The sequence below is a fragment of the Meleagris gallopavo genome, chromosome 1 (assembly GCF_905368555.1).
Source record: "Meleagris gallopavo chromosome 1, MGAL_WU_HG_1.1, whole genome shotgun sequence".
Lineage (NCBI taxonomy): Eukaryota > Metazoa > Chordata > Aves > Galliformes > Phasianidae > Meleagris > Meleagris gallopavo.
In genome coordinates this window covers 181,893,950-181,912,005 of record NC_139404.1, presented here as the reverse complement: position 1 = coordinate 181,912,005, position 18,056 = coordinate 181,893,950, and positions in this window count along the sequence as shown.

Below are 18,056 nucleotides of genomic sequence, written 5' to 3'. Positions count from 1 at the left end.
ATAAGTGCAAAGTAAGCGCTGATAAGACAACACAGAATTTGGGGCAATAAAGAAAGTATATTGTCTCGACATGCTGCGTATTAAGATGCCTGCCTAGCTTTTTAATATGTTAAGTATTAGCAGAGAATAATATTAATAAAATGTGGCTAAATTCATTCGCACCTTCTCATAGAATTTTTATCTCCTTCTTTTTAAGTTCTACTTTTTCAGATTATCTATTCTAAACTCAAGACTAATTTTCATAATTATAAAATTACGAAAAAACAGTATTTCAAGAAGATGAAAGCCCACCACAGTTTCCAGACAATACTGGTGTAATGTACTGTATCTCTATATCTAATTTGGCAATGTTTTAGAACACACTGGAGCGTTAGAATATTTGAATGCTAATCCCCTTTACACACAAATATAAAAATGAAGACCCATTAGATACCAGTCATCATAACCAAGAATACTTAATTTTCTGAATCCCTACGTCAGATATCTTTGGCTGATTTTAGGAATATTACCTGTATGCATCCAGGAAGCAAACAGAGTCTTATTAAACTATTTATTTTTTACCTGAGCTTTTAGTTATCTTGAACAAGTTTCATAATACTACTGAGTTTCCCACAAGCTGCTTTCACATACAAGTAGTGTTTACTTTTTCTTCTTCCATTTTTTTTTTTAAATGAACTACTTAATCTATAATACTTCTAATTTCATGCTCAAATGAAGGTCAGCAAGAAAAATATGAAAAGGTTGTCAATAACACAAAAGACATTTAAAATCAAGTGGCATGAGAAGAAGTGGACCTTGCCAAATACTTAGCAACAGGATCTTTAATATTTCAGTAATGGAAACTGTTGACTTGCCAGTTATTAATGCTGTTTGTGCTTTTCAGAACAATGACATTACCTTGTTCTTTAACCGATCAATATGTGGCTTATAACAAAAGCATAACATTTCCTTTAGCTACTTCTCATAAAGTCCTTGTGACCATACAAGATACTACCTATGACAGCAACAAAGTGTTTTACATATGGTTAGTAAATGTTCCTAACACTAATAAACAGCAGTTTGATATCAATCATGGCCAAATGTTACCAGCCTGATTGTATTGCTCAGTGTGGGAGTATGACAGCACTTTTCTAGTTTACACATCTATAGAAGCCTTTCTTGTACTTCTTTTCACACCTTGCCAAGTTCAGTTCCAGTTGTGCCTTGACCTTTCTGACCCCATGCCTACACAACCTAGCAGCATTTCTATACTTCTCCCAGGTTACCTGTCCTTGCTTCCACTGCCTGTACATTTTCTTCTGGCTCTCCAGTTTGACCAGCAGGTTCTGTTTCAGACATGACCACCTCTTGCCTTTCTTTCCTGACTTCCTGAGGATGGAGAGTTCTAGTGCCCTAAGGAAAGTTTCCTTTATGATCTGAAGTTTTGTTGACTAAGTCCCAGAATAACTGAAAGTTGGATTTCCTAAAATTTAGTATTTGCATCCTAATTTTGCTTTTTGTCTGAGAGTCTGCAATCACAACACTTCCTGTACCTGAAGGAAGAAGGCTTTATCAACAGGCTCTACTGTACTTGTCATCTTCTTGGATAATAACTCCTAATTCCTTTGATGTATTTAACTTGACTGTCATAGAAATTTAGAATGGCATAGTTTGGAAGGGACCTTAAAGATCATGCCCAGTCCTTGGAGGTATTCAAGGCCAGATTGGATGGGGCCCTGGGCAGCCTGGTCTAGTATTAAATGGGGAGGTTGCTGGCCCTGCATGTGGTGGGGGGGTTGGAGATTCATGATCCTTGAGGTCTCTTCCAACCCTGGCCATTCTGTGATTCCATGATTCTGTGATCATCTAATTCCAACCTTGTGCTGTGGGTATGGTTGCCCCCCATCAGATCAGGCCGTCCAGTGTCAGTGCTCAGTAGGAGAGCTCTTGGTAGCGTCAGAATAGATCTACTTTATTTTGTTCAACATTTATCTTATATACCATTCATTTACAAACAGTAAGTTCCTGTTCATCTAACTGCTCCTCTAACAGTTAATTGGCCCTAACTTCTCCCAAATAACAGTGATAAAGGATGAAAGGTTTCTCAATTGTGACAAGAATAGCAGCACATACAAAAGAACCTCCCGTTCATCTTTAGACTCCTTTGGCTCTTAGGCTCTGTCCGTCTTACATTCCAGTCTCCCAAGGCTTCACAGTGATAAGGTCTATTAAGGAACCTGTTAAGCCCTTTGGTGACTCACAGTTACATCTTCCCCCACAATCCAGGGCCTCATCCAACCTGGAGTTGAGCACCTCCAGGGATGGGGCACCCATACCTTCTCTGGGAAGCCTCTGCCAGTGCCTTATCACCCTCTGAGTAAAAAAAAAAATTCTTTCTAGCATCAAAACTAAATCTCCCCTCTTTCAGTTTAAAGCCATTCCCTCTTGTCCTATCACTATTAGACCATGTAAAAGTGGGTCCCACTCCTACTTATAAGCTCTCTTCTATTAGTGGAAGGCTCAGTACTGAGTTTCCCTGTTGCTTTCTCACATTATCTCAGTGTTCTCTGGCTCATTGACATAAAACTTCAAATTTGCTGCAGTGTTGCCAGCAGATGTCAGGGCATGGTCCCATGCTAGCACCCTTTCTGTCTAGCCTAGCTATGCCATCCCACACCTTATCATGGTTAGGTTCACTATGTCCTCCCTCCCACTTCAAACCTAGTTTACAGTTCTGACAATGAGCCCTTTCAGTCTTTCCACAAGCCCTGCAAGTTTTTCCCCAAATAAATGAAAGCACTGAAGCAGAATTCAATTTCCCAGTATCATAAAGAGAAGCAACACTTTCCCGGACTTTGAGATTCTGATCCAGCAATTACCTTTGCAAGGAACTACATCCATCAATTATATCCATTAGATTACACATGCTTTGGCAATGCGGCTGGTTTATACCCACTATAATTCAGTCAACGAACTCAGCCCATATAGAGCTTAGACTGTGCATCCTTTTATTAACCTTGGAAATCTAAGAATACTCTTTATCATTCAATAACGTCAGGGTATTCCACCTACTTTTTTACACGTGTCAAAGCTCAAGTTGTGCACTGACAGATCATGTGAAAAAGTGTATAGAACTAAGTGCTTCCAAAATTATTTTCCACAAGATTCAAAAATAGCTTTTTGACTTCTAAAAAATATAATTATTTCAATTAAGATGTAGAAACAAAAATCATGAGGGTAATAACCATAGAAGTCTAGAAATCATATTCTTTTTCATACATAATTTGTTATGCCTTTCATAAGCAGTGAAACTTCTTATTGCATTTTCTCTCTTTTACCATTTGTATTACAATATGGTCATTTCAACAAATAGTAGGATAGCAGCATGTATAGACAGAAAGTTATAAAAATAATTTCTGTTATTATTATACAAAAATAAGGAGAATGTAATCTGAATTATGTATTTTTGTTTTAGGTTTATAAGCATAGTAGACAAGTGTGGCAGCATGGGCAATCAGCCCACTTAAATACAATCCTGGGCTGTTAACATGCAAACTGTATCAGCATTTTAAGAAAGGGGATATGTGTGACGTGTTAAAGCACAGAAAGCCAATATCTTTAATGTCTAGCAGAAATCTATCCTTTGAACCAGTGATTAAGCACACTAAATAATAATGTCATGTCTGTCTTTAGTTCTTCTGCTCTGCTTTTTTTCAGCCCTGATCCTAAGCTGCTGTTGTTCTCACAAATCATCGCCATATAGTAGACATTTTCAGATAGATAACTTTATACTGTTGGAGGTCATCTTCAATATTACATTTCTCCTTCATTTTCCAATTAACTCTTGTATCAGTAAGTTGTAGAATGTGATTGAAACATCACAGATTTTGCAATATGGGAAAATGTGGATTTCAGACTGAGTTTGCATCTACTGGTCCAGCTGTGCTAATTAATATTGCTGAATTGTTTATTCAAGCATCTGCTTTTTAAGAATACAAAGAATGAGAGTCACTTCAGCCACTTGTCACTGATGCATGCCATGTTTCTTAAAAGCATGAATTGCCATATACCGTGGAGCTATGGAAGCCTTCCAAATGCAATTCTTACAGGATTTTCTCCGATAACACAGTTCCCATGACTACCCTTATAGAAAATACAAAGTTCTTCAATGTAAATCAAAGCAAGTTATATGCTCACTCTGGTAATCCTGTTCTGCCCAAATGGAATTCTTATGTAATTTATTTCTGCATTAATTGTGCAAGCATGAATGAAATGCAGCTTTTGAAAGTACTAAAGCAAAACAGTTCTGACTTTATACACATAACTTGCTCCAAAACTAATGCCTCCTATTTATTTCCATGGAAACTACAACAGACAGAATGAGCATAATAATACCATTTGATAGAGCATATTCTCAACTACAAAACACTATTTTTCAACATAGTCACCACCATTGGTGATTTGTGCAGATTGAGATGCTCATAGTTTTGGGGTGTGTATGGCAATCTGGAACACGGCTTGTCTTTGGTGAATGTACCACCTCATGCCTCATTTTCCTCACATTCACAGTTTAGTCTCCATGAATGTTCAATGGATGTGTGAGTGTGCAATTTTTTTTTCCACATGGAAGAATTCAATTCATACCTTTGTTTCATTCATACTTCCATTTCAGACACCATTTGGTCAGATTTCCTCTCTACTGACATCTATCACAAAGCAACAAAATGTAATGGAATATTGGTAGGAAGTTTCAACTTCTACTGCCATACCACCAACATCCACCTCTGATATCAAGGCCAACACAATAAACATAATAAAATAGGAAGCAGTACTTTTAGAGCAACTCTCATTTTCCTCAGGAAGCTACAGTGCTCTTGTGTTATGATCACTGCTTATAATTTTCCTTTTCTTTCTAGATTTTTCTTCCCCAAAATCATAACTAAATAATTCTTACACTAACAAGTCATCCAAGAAGATAATTTGTTTTGGAGCTTATTTATAAAGGAAGAATAACATTGTTAGGTTGCTATTTCTCCATAGCTTTGGAGTTAATTTGTTATTAGTACAATGCAGTGACAGATCCTGTTTAACTGCAGTATAAATGAAAGAATTTAAGGAACTAAAGCATCACTAAGTGCTATCTTTATTCAAAGACATTAATTTGCTGTGGTAATTGTTACATTATATAGGCAATCGCTCATTGAATGAAATGTTTTGGCTTTAGAACAATGTGATTTACAAATGTGCTTATAATACAATATTTAAATGGACAAAGAAAAATTAAACCAATGGGAGGCTAATTAAATTGAGACTATTAGAAGGTTTCAAAATGTGCTCAGTAAGTATCTGAAACAGAACACGAGAAGATTGTATTAAGGAGCTTTCTTGCCCTTTTGCAGTATCATCAGATATCACATTGTTAACTGATAGGGTAGCAGAGCCACTCTAATTTATGACTTCATACAACAGCAGATCAGTTGTTTGAAGAAGTGGAAATTTATATGTGAGAATGATATTATAATCTATTTTGAAGTGCCATGTAAATTCTTTATCGTTCAATTCAGCCCTAGTTTGAATAAAGAGATACTTACAAAGATTCTTGTTTACTCAGAAATTACTGGTAACATTTTGGAGAAATTAGGAATATATACTAGCAGAGGCTGATCCCCAAATTTTGCTCAAAAACCTCTGAAAATAGCACACAACAAACAATACCACAATTTATTCCCTTTCTTTGCCTGCTATTTAGATTTTGAATATTGAGAAACAACACCAAAGTGATTATGTATGACCTGCAATCTTAGTGGACAGAATGCATCTTTGACAGTGACAAGTGTAGTGCTTGTGTTTTGCATCAGCTCATTTTTAACTTTTCCTTTTTTTTTTTTTCATTCCCCCAAAAAAGAAAACCAAGCAAGCTAACTAACAAAAATGCACATACAAAAAAACAATTAACTTTCAAGCTCTTTCACAGGACAAAAATCCTCAGTGAAATCTCAATGTTTTTCATCTTGCATGATTAAGTTGTGAAGAATGTGATGGCTCCAGTTGTAGCTTTCCCCTTTTGTTGAGGCAATCTGAAAAAAATCCTGATTTTTCTTATGAAGAGTAAAAATGGCAAGGTGGTTTTTTTTCATTCTAATGAATTTAGATGAGAATCACTGAGATTATGGTCTTACAGCAGTCTGAATCTAGTAAAAACAGTTTGTTTGTTTTTTTTTAAAAAAAAGGTCAGATTTATTACCTTAATGTGTATACTAAAAACAAAACAAAACAAAAACATTGTATTGCCGTTTTGCTAAACGCCACTAAATCTAAGTACTGACTACAGAGAAAACTCCACAGAAAAGAAAAACATATTGCTGTATAAGGTTCATATTGAAGATGAAAAATATTTCCTTTCGTTTTTTCCAACTTTAACAAGAACAACAAAAAAATAGAAAAGCTAAGGTTTAATAGCATGGAATCAACATCTTATATAAAGAATACATAAATAAATAAGCTACTGGTCCTTCTTTACACAACACACCGGATCAGTAAAAGGCTCAAGCAAAGGAATTTTTTCCCTTTGAAGTCCACATTTAATGTATCCACTTTCACCAACTTGTGTATCCCTACTGTATTTAACTATTTGATCTTGAGGAAAAAAATTCTATTCGTCAAGTAGATATTAGTCATGCCACAGAGTGCTTGACTAGAAGTTGCTTGGATACTACACTGAGAAGTGCAATATCCTAGCTGCGTAAGCTAACATGAATTTTCATCTGTATAAACTGTCAACAAGAGTTTGGTTTTCTCTAGAACATTCCCTGCATAATGACAGCGATGAAACAATATTTATCAAAACTATTTAGCTAGTAAATGGTTTTGTGATTAACTACTTGCTAGTTTTTGTTATATACAATTCAGTAGGATAGTTCCAAGCATATATTAAGACTTATGTCAAAATCCTTTTGCCTTTTATCAGATTAGAGATGATCAAGTTGCATATTTGGAAAGAAAGGTAAGTTAGCCAAGACAGGTTAACTTAATTCTGCTCATTTCTATTCTAACTCATCAACAACTATAGTGTTCCCCAGTACACAGTAGTGAACATGTAGAAAATACATGCATCTCTTACTGCCGAGTATGTTTCTATGGTAGGGTAGTGTTGGTTTGTCTCCAGATGTCCTCTGAGCAGCACACTCACTCCTCTGCTCCTTACCGTAACAGGTGGAGAAAATAAGATGGAAAAAAAATTTGTGTGTTAAGGACAGGAATACCACTTGCCAATTATCAAAACAGATTGAAATTGGGATAAATTAATTTAATTATTTTATTATTTTTTTTAATTATTAAATTAATTTATTGGACAGTGAGTACTAAAAGCAAAACTAAAGGCACCTTCCCTCCATTTCCGTTCTTCCTAGACTCACCTTCAGTCCTGATTCTTGAACACCAAGCAGTGCAGGGAAATGGGGAATGGCGACTGCTGTCAGTCTACAATGCTTCATCTCTGACCCTCGTTCGTGGTTACTCCTCTGCTCCAGTGCTGAGTCCTTTCCTTGGGATGCTGTTCTTCCTGAACTGATCCTGCACGGGCTTCCCACAGGCAGTTTTTAGTTTATTGATAACACTGAATAGACATTGTTAAATGCGTATTTACTTTCATCAAAGTACTAAGGAAAGTGTTTGGAAGAAATAAAATAAATATAAATTAATAAGCATAAAATAAAAATAAACATTTACATATTAAACATGATAAGCATAATTGATAAAAACATAATAAACATAAAATACGCATAATAAATATAATAAAAAAATAGAAATAAAAATAGTGTGATGGTCACTTTAGTTCACACAAACTGTGCTAGAAAGAAATGAATAGAATAGTAAATAGATGGAATATTAGGTAGCTGAGATCCAGCAAAATCATTTTTAATCAAAACAATGGCCTATATGCCTGTAATCAAAACACTATTCATCACTGAATAATTTTGACAGAGCTAAAACAAATGTAGTAATTAAGGGACTTTTCAAATCTTAAAATTGCTTGACTCTAAGGTAACTAATTGCACTCATTCATAAGGTTATTTTCAGGTTTATTCTCTGCTTTAAATCAGTCACTGCGGAATTTTTGTTAGTTGTTTTCTTCACATCCACTAGAAAGTCCTCCCTAACTCATATAACCCTGTAATGCCTTTGAGCACTTTTCACTGATTTCCATACCAAGGAGATTAATGTGACTGTTAAATTCTACCATCATTTTTTTGCAATCCAGAAGTTATATGTTGTTAATACATAAAGCATTTGTTGTATGTATTAAACATTTATTTATTCATTTATCTATCTATCTATTTATTTATTTATTTTTAAGAAATGAAGGTCAATTCAACTCTCTTGGAAATTTTAGTTAATGGCACACACAGTAAAGGGGCAATAAATAATGCTTGTTATTGTCCCATTAGGACTCAGGTTCTTATATCCTGCATCACAGAAGGAGCAGTACATATAGAATATGCATAATTGCAGTTTTGGAAAAAATGATTTTTAAAACAACAAGTATAGAAACATCAACTTGCTATTTAGAGAAATAGAATATCTATTAAAAAATTCTGTAGCTTAAACACACCCTGAATTTTCTGATAATCAGGATTTTTTATGTTGATGTAGTCAACATTAAGGTGTTTTTTTTTTACTGCAAAATGGTCAGGCCATACAGCAGGCCATACACCAATTTCTCTGGAGCTATTGAAATTGATGCTTACACCAATTAACTGCCTTTGTGAAAACTCTGAGAATTCGAAGTGAACTGCAGCATTATTTGCTTTATATTAACTATTAGGGAAGTAAATAAAACATTTTCTGAGGAAAATGAAGAACAAAACATAATCTTTGGACAGGAACGTGCTGCAGAACTTTTCTTCAATTTTTTCTGCTTTCTTTGGTTAGGGTTGAAATTAGATGATCATTATGGTCCTTTTCAAAACAGACAATTCTTTGATTCTATGTAAATATTTATGTAACGACTGTTATCTATGTGTTTATGGATAACTTACTTGCACACACCACACTTGCAAACCTAAGGCTGGTGAATCTGTGTGCTGGGCAATGCGGCACATTGCTGTCTGTACATGTGCCTTAGACTGCCTGAGAGTCACAGAAATAAATTCTAATTAATACAGAAGAAGCAGTGACTCATGTGAAATACATTCTTTATCTAGAACACTCACTTTTAGAGAGTCAAAAAAATCTAATTCTCCCCCATTCATTATCTTTTGTTTTATTACATATATTTCTTCTTCTCTATGTCAATGTTTATATATGCATCTCCCAAAGTTATAAAGGATTGATGGTCATGTTGACATTCTAGAAAAATGAAAACAATTGGTACATTTGAGAATGTCATCAAATGCTCCTACTAATGCTCACAGAAATAAAGTTAAATAGCTAGTCTCCATATGGTATTTAGTTAATCCTCCATCCAGTATTTATATTTCAGTAAAAAAAACTGGCGTTTTAATGCTAAACAATAAGGCTGAATGCAATTAAGATCGATACTATTAATTTCTGGGAATGTGAGAACCTGCATTGTTATTTAAAATCAGGATAGTTATATAACGATGTTACAGTCCATGTATTTGCTAAATAGCAAATCTAGTTAGCATGTTCTGCCATCTATACAGTGTACCTAACAATACAATCTATTAGACTCTGAATTACCTTCAACTGAGCATTTGTCAATAAGTAGTCTTAAGATAAGTTTGTCAAACTATCTTATGAATGACAGATCACATCTAGTTAGGCAAATCCATAGAATCATAGAGTCACAAGGCTGGAAAGGACCTACAAGCTCATCTAGCCCAAACGTCCTCCCAATACCACTGCTACCACAAGCTACTAAACCATATTTCATAGCTCCTCATCCAGACGCCTCTTGAACACTGCCAGGGATGGCGACTCCACCACCTCCCTGGGCAGCCATTCCAGTGCCTGACCATCTCTGAGAGAAAAAAGTTCTTCCTTATGTCAAATCTAAATCTCCTTTGGCACAACTTGTGGCCATTTCGTCAGGTCCTGTTTGTTGCCTGGGAGAACAGGCCAAAACCCTCCTCATCACAACCTCCCTTCAGGAAGTTGTAGAGTGCAATGAGGTCTCCCCTGAGCTTCCTCCTCTCCAGACTAAACAATCCCAGCTCCCCCAGCTGCTCCTCATAAGACTTGTGCTCCAGACCCCTCACCAGTTTTGTTGCCCTTCTCTGGACATGTTGCAGTACCTCAATGTCTGTCTTGTAGTGAGGGGCCCAAAACTGAACACAATACTTGAGGTATGGCCTCACCAGTGTTGAGTACAGAGGGATGATTACCTCCCTGCTCCTGCTGGCCATGATATTTCTAATGCAGGCCAGGATGCCATTGGCCCTCTTGGCAACCTGGGCACACTGTCAGCTCATGTCCAGCTGAGCACCAACCAACACCCCCAGGTCCCTTTCCTCTTCAAGTCATTCAGCCACTCAGCCCCAACCCTATAGCACTGCAGAAGCAATTGTGGCCAATGTACATGACCTGGCATTTGTCCTTGTTGAATCTCATTCCATTCATCTCAGCCCAGCGATCCAGTTTATCTAGATCCCTCTGAAGGGCCTCCCCACCCTCAGGTAGATCAACACCATCTCCCAACTTGGTGTAATATCACAGAGTCATCAAGGTTGGAAAAGACCTTCAAGATCATCCAGTCCAACCATCCACCTATCACCAATAGTACTCACTAGACCATGTCCCTCAACACAAAATCCAGGCATTCTTTGAACACCTCCAGGATCAGTGACTCCACCACCTGCCTGGGCAGCCCATTCCAGTGCCTGACCACTCTTTCAGAAAAGTAGTATTTCATAACATCCAGCCTAAATCTCCCCTAGCATATCTTGAAGCCATTCCCTCTAGTTCTATCACTAGTTACACGAGAGAAGAAGCCGACCCCCAGCTCACTACAACCTCCCTTCAGATAGGTATAGAAAGCATCTGCAAACTTACTGAGGGTACACAAATCTCCTCATCTAGGTCATCAATAATGATATTAAACAAGATGGGTTCCAGTACCGACCCCAGGGGGACACCACTTGAAATGGTCACCAGCTGGACTTAACTCCATTAACCACTACCTGTTGGGCATGGCCCTGCAGCCAGTTCCTTACCCAAAGAAGGATATACCTGTCCAGGCCACGGGCAGCCAGTTTCCCCAGAAGAATGCTGAGAGAGACCATGTCAAAGACTTTGCTGAAGTGTAGGTAAACTACATCAACAGCCTTTCCCTCGTCTACCAGTTTCTAGTCACCCAGTCATAGAAGGAGATGAGGTTGGTCAAGCACGACCTGCCTTTCATGAAGCCATGCTGGCTGGGCCTGATCCCCTGGATGCCACACACATGCTGTGTGATCTCACTCAAGATGATTTGCTCCATAACTTTCCCTGGTACTGAGGTCAGCTGAAAGGCCTGTAGTTTCCCAGATCCTCCTTACGGCCCTTCTTGTAGATGGGAGTCACATTGTCAAGCCTCCAATTCTCCAGGTTCCAGAGGGACCCAGAAGAAGCCTCCCCAGCACACTGCTGTTAACTGCATTCAGACTTCAGCTGAATGTTAGTTTAGTATGCTGTGAAAGTTTCTAGCTCTGTATACTGGATTAAAATTCCCTTTTCATCAGCACTATTAGAATAAATACCTACACTTTCCCCAATCCTCTATACCATAAACAATGAGATGAAGAAACATCTGCCAAAAACAAAGCTTCCCTGTTTAACCTCTTGCTTTCTGAATGCTTGGTGTTTTAAGGTCATTTCCTTACCTAATCTTTTCTTACATTGAACTATTGGTCTTTCCATGTGAAAATCAACTTTTACACGGGGTAAATACAGGGGAAAAATCAGAAACATTCACCGTTTATTTTTTTTCTTGCTTGGATACAATCTGGCTATACAGACAGATTTCATTATATAAACTCCTTAAAATATATGGTACCTATTGTGTTTGAAAACATTTAGAACTCTAATCTTACTTAATTGCACCTAGAAACACACGGTAAAATTGCTGTTCTGCACAAGTCAATTAAGATTAATTTATATCACAACATTATGGATTTTCTTCCTTTGAGGTTTAGAACAGACCTTTAAAATAAAATTTAAAAAATATATAAAATCATAAAATAAATTTCTGGTGGGCAGGAGTGAACATTAACAATCAAGAGAAGGAAAGAAACAAACACACAAAGATTTACCTTTCTTATAGCTGCCCTTGTTAGCACCTGCTATGTGAGACTACAAAGAGCCGATGTTCATGCCACTTCTGGAGCTGAATGCTGCCAGTCAGAATAGAAGCTTGATGGATATGACATGGTGAAATATTTTTTTTATTCCTACTGGTGTTGCAGTAGAAATTAACTTCTAACAAAGGAAAACAAACAAGCAAACAAACAAAAAAAGAAAAAAACAAAAAACACTACCATAGGAGACTCTGAACCCTTATATCTTGATGCTGATAAATAAGTGCTTGAACTCAAATTTGTGTGAGTGTGATATACCATTTATCTTTTGGAAGGGTGAACATGTGTATTTCTGACCAGAGTTAAAAGTTTCTCTTTAACAGAAAAAAAAATAAATAATGAAAGAGTGCATTGTGTTTATAATGTCTCTACACATATGTTATTCCATTGGGGAAGAAAAACTGAAATAAATGCATTTTCTATAGTCTGAACGTAAGAAATCAAGAATTTCCGTAATAATGAGAAGAATCAGATCTGTGCTGAACAATATTGTGTAAATTTCTCATAAGAAAAGAAAATAAATAACATTTTTATCTATTAAGAAAAATATTTTATTTTAGCTTTCAGAATCTCCAAATAAACATAACAAGAATTCACTTCCTTTCAGATCACACTTTGTGCAGAAATTAACCATTTGAGTGATGCTTTTAAATCTTTATTGCACTTCAATAGTGATTTTAAAAAAAAAAAGCTGTAAAACCTGGAGTATAGTAGGGTGAAATTTTCAGTGAAACTTGTCTCTTTCTTATCCTCTCCAAACACATATTTGCTTTCCTTCCATCTGTCTATTTTTAACTCTTTCTGAAATGGCCATTAGGGGTATTCTAGGAGAAAACAAGTGTGCATTTTGTCTTTACATTTTAAAAAATGTCTCTTTTTTTAATTTCTTTTTATTTTTAAATGCAGTTATGAACTCTATAGTTTGCCAGATAGTTAACCAAATAAAACTCTTATAAAAACAACAGCTGAACAAATCTAGGGACTCTAGGGGAGGTGGACAGCAGAAAAATCAGGTGATTACTGTAATTCTCTTATCTTTAACAGCATTATTTTAGTAAAGCAGAACAAAAACCTACACAGGAAAGAAAACTCCAGCCTAACTTGTGAATTTCATAGCCATTCATTTCATAGCCAGATATTCCACTAGTCATGTTTCTCTAATGCTTGTAGTAGGTTTGCTAAATTTCCTTCCAGTCTTGCATCTTTCATCATTTAATGGGGACCTCTGATAGAAAATGTGAGAAAGGATAAGCCTAGAGAAATACTTAGTGGGTTCCAAGCCAAAAATCAGGCAAATTTTCAATTTTTTTTTTTTTTTGCTATTTTGTGTGTGCTAAAGAAAAAAAATACTTTGGTTTCTGAGAAAAAAGGTAGATATGTGTACATATACATAATTTGAATTCCAGTTTGAGACTACTCTGATTTTCCTTAAAAGTGCAGTTCAAAATCAAAATCAAAATGGGAAGGGGAGAAAGGAGGGAAGGGGAAGGGACGAGAAAGGAAGGAAGGGGAAGAGACAGGAAGGGAAGGGAGCCCTTGTTTTGTAGGATGATGCCACATGATCAACAAAATCATATTTCTATGGTGATATAACTAGAGCATATGTGCTGTGAATATGCCAGGAAAACTCTCAAACTAAAGGAAGAATTGGGACCACGTGCATATAGAGCAACAAGACTCAAATGTAAGAGCCAAGGGAATGTTCAATGAAACAATGGGGGTATTTTAACAGGGCTGTGATATAAGTGCAATAGTTCTGTAAGGTCTGTTTCAGTTCTGCATGGAAGATTTTTTAATTTAAATCATTCTTTCCCTACCACTGTATAATTTTCTTTGCCATGCGAAGCTTTCATGTCTTTATAGATAAAATCCATCTGATCTGATCTGAATTAAGCTATCTTTTTCTGAGGAAATAGAATTGGATTTCTTTGCTTGAATTTCAGTCCGGAGTCTTCAAAGATCATATTATTTTTTATGAATAGTGTATAAAAATCTGTTAGCTTGAAGAGTGTAATATAGTTTGTTACATGGAACATCAGAGTTTTAATTATTCTAGAGCCTGAGATGCTAATAGAGAAACCAGGTCAAGACTGTAATTCTGCTGCTATTAGTGGGCAATACAATAAAAGACCTATTGGAAGACTCCTGAAAAAATGGGAAAGGGAGACAGATTTAGGCTTTCTAGGGGAGCAGGGATAGGTGAATCTGAGGAGGATAAAATGACTATCAGTGAACTTCAGCAGAGACATACCAAAGTCAGCTACAGTGAGGCAAATTAAGGCTCAGCTTTGGTAGTAGTTTCTTTTCTACCCTGTCATCTGGAAAGATCACACTCAGATTGTAGTGTTTCTGAATAAACTTACAAGTACAATCGGAAGCTCAGGTGAGATAATAACATGTATAACATAATGGCCCTCTGTGATATGTTTTCCTTTCCCTTTCTTCTTTTGTGTTTCAGTAGAATGAGGTAGAGGTAAGGAGGTGTGGTAGTGAAAAAAACTTGTTTTAATTTTAATGGATTGCTCTCTTTCACAGGTGTTCTTTTAATGAAGAGAGAGAATCCATTCCTTGCACTCATCCAGGCCCTACTGACTGCATGTGTATTACCTGGTCCTTGCACTGGATCAGACCAGCAGGTTTGGATCCTTGGCCTACTTCATCAAGTGCAGGGCTCTTGATGGGCACCCCCACACACCACCTCCACTGGATTTGCACACATTGGCATCCTTTTCCCATTTCTTGACCTTTCCCTTCACCAGTCTGGTATTCCCTTTTTTCTATCCAGTGTTTCCCTAGGTAAACAACTCAAACCATGACTTATTTTTCCCTACTGCTCACACTTTTGCTACAGGTGTACCCAAATGTCTTATTTCTGATACTGTGACCTAGGGAATCTCAGCTTTCTGTGGTATTACTGATGGTTACATGGATGCTTTTGGCCTTAAAAGATTGTACTCACCCCAAAGGCCCCTAGTAATCCCCTTCAACTATCTGTGGAATCTGTTAGTTTCTCACATACCTCCCATTATACCACTTGTAACATTCAGCCATCCCTCACAGTGTTAACTTTCGCTGGATTCCCATGCTGGTATTTGTTATGTTCAACAGCTTCTGGTGTCTAGTGTCTAGTGGATTTCCATATGTTGCTCAATCACTTACCCTGGACCTATGGCATCCTCAGCAGCCTGTGTATTTACCCACAACCTTAATAGTATGTCCACTGTGACTGGTCTGGGGTCTTTGGGTGCAGTTTGTTTTCCACTGCTTGAAGAGGATTTGTTGTGATTATCTGTGATGGTAAGCATGTGTCCTTGCAAATGGTTTAACTACTGGAAGCCATTATAATGATGTCCTCAGTTAAATGCAGTAATTTTTGATTTGAATGGTCTTAACAGTTCTGACTTCTCCAATACTTGTTTGTGATGAATCTGTAGCTTCTATTTTGCCTGAAAATTGGGCTCCTTCATCTGCCATTTGTCTCCTTGTGTTTGATGCTCTGAATTTTTTCTCTTTACTACAGCCACATGTATCTTCTAGCCAGAAGGATCAGATATGTCTTCCACATATATATGATGATCCTTTGTAACATTGCAAACCATCATATCTGCTGGTAAAGTGAACAAAACAACAAATATCTATAAAATACAATTGTTTTAGTTCCTTTCCTACGTTACAGGAATACCTAAATTCAGAATGCATGTATTTACAGCTGACACCTGCACAATTACAAAAGGATATATTTTTCTCAATTTACAAATCACAACATGCTGCCCACTCATTGCTTCTCCTTGCACAGGTTCCCTGTGAAATATAATTAAACAACATTTATTGTTCTGTCTGGTATTCCCAAGTGAACCTCTTTCAATAATTTGTATGATCTTGAAACAAAGTTGGAACAAACTTTTTTTTAACACTCTGGAAAATTGAGATAGACGAGTGAACAGTACATTCTGTTTAACAATGAGACAAGATCTCTATAGAGAAATTAAAATGATGACATGGCAAAGGCTGTGTTTAATGAAGAAAGAGATCCTCCTGGCCCTATACTGCAGTGGTCCTATATTGGAGCAGTGCTGGGGAGAAGTGCATTCATAACAATTTGCTCCCACTAATCTATGTGTTACTGATATTGTCATCATTCTCTTCTTGCTTTTTACTTATTTTTTCTTAATGAGTGATAACAAAACAATCACTGCTGCATTCCTGATTCTCAGGCTTGTCTCTTTCTCGCTTCTTTTTTTCTGAGTACACTCTTCGCTGCTCCAGCCTGTCTTGTATCCTACTTTAGATATAACATAAGCACTCGATAAAGATATCTCTGAATCTCCAGAGCATTCAAACACTTGGCACCAGGATGACTCATTCAAAATGTTCTGCATCCCTACATCAAATCAAACAATCTAGCACTGTATTAAAGGGGATCATAATAATTGTGTGAGGATAAGTCCACCAGCTATACTAAAATGTCTCACCTTATGACAGATATAAAAAAAAAAAAGTCATCTATGTCATCTGTCTCACAGTACATCCACAAATGACATGAGAAAAAGCTTCCCCTTTTTGTTGGCAGGATGCTCCAAACTGGGGGGAGCTCACTTGCCTCACAGCTTGACCTGATCCCCCATTTTTTTTTCCCAGGTTTTTCTAGATTTACCAACAAACAGCTTGTTGTGGTCAGTCAGAGTAATGCATACTTCAAAATCTGCATCTTTCTTAGTCTTCAAATATATAAGAAATGTCATAACACAAATAAATAAATTTCTTCTCATGTTCACTGAAGATAGAACAAGAAGCAATAGTCTTAAATTGCAGCAAAATATGTTTAGGACTTCAACAGGCTTGCAGCCTTGATTAAAATCAGACATTTAGTTTTCATTTACCTTAATATACCAGTCTGAACACTGTGATAAGTCAGGGGCTGATCAGCTCTAGTTATCCTGTACTGAGGGGCAGGGAAAGAGACAAGTGCTTCAAGAGCTGTAACAGCTTAATCTATCTGATTTTGTCTGCTAAGGCATGTCTTTCACAATCCTTACATTAATCATTTAAGTTAAGCATCTGAACGGTTAGTAAAGTCAAGCTTTGCAATCATTTCCCAAAGATATCTGCAGAAAATTTGTCATAAATAATCTGTAAGAAACACTTTAGGCAAACATTGGTCAAGAATGTTTGATGGGCAGGGAAAGCCAGGGCTTGTCCTAGTGAACTTCTTCTCCTTCTGCTCACTGTGATTTTGTGAACTGAATGTTTCATTTTGACAAAGTATCATCTGGGCCACTAAAGAAGTCTGTGAATACTTGGTGACATGCAGACCCCAGAAATACAATCTGACTTTTATCAAAGGCTTGGACTCTCGTGAACTTCAATTGTTGTTTTATAGATCAGTTTTCAAACTTGAGGGCTTCTAACTTATTTAAAAATGCTCCATGAAAAATGTTCGGTATTAGGGTATAGACATGAATATTTGGTATACATTATATTTATAAATATTTAAGTCAAGTGTCTCATTCCTGCAATGTTTTTCACAGCCAAGAACAAAGAGAGGAAGGCCATTTCCTATACAATATGGAAATGAACAGGACCTTCAATTCTATTTTTTTTTTTTTTTTAAGAATGAAGAACTTTGAAATGATGGTTTTGAGACAGACTGAGACAGACTCAAGTGAAGCACTCAGAACTATTGAGAAACTTAAGACTGTTATTACTTTTCAAAAATGTTTATTTAAATATACTAACTTACTGAAAATGAAGTAGTTCTTAAGTTGAAATATCATTTACAAT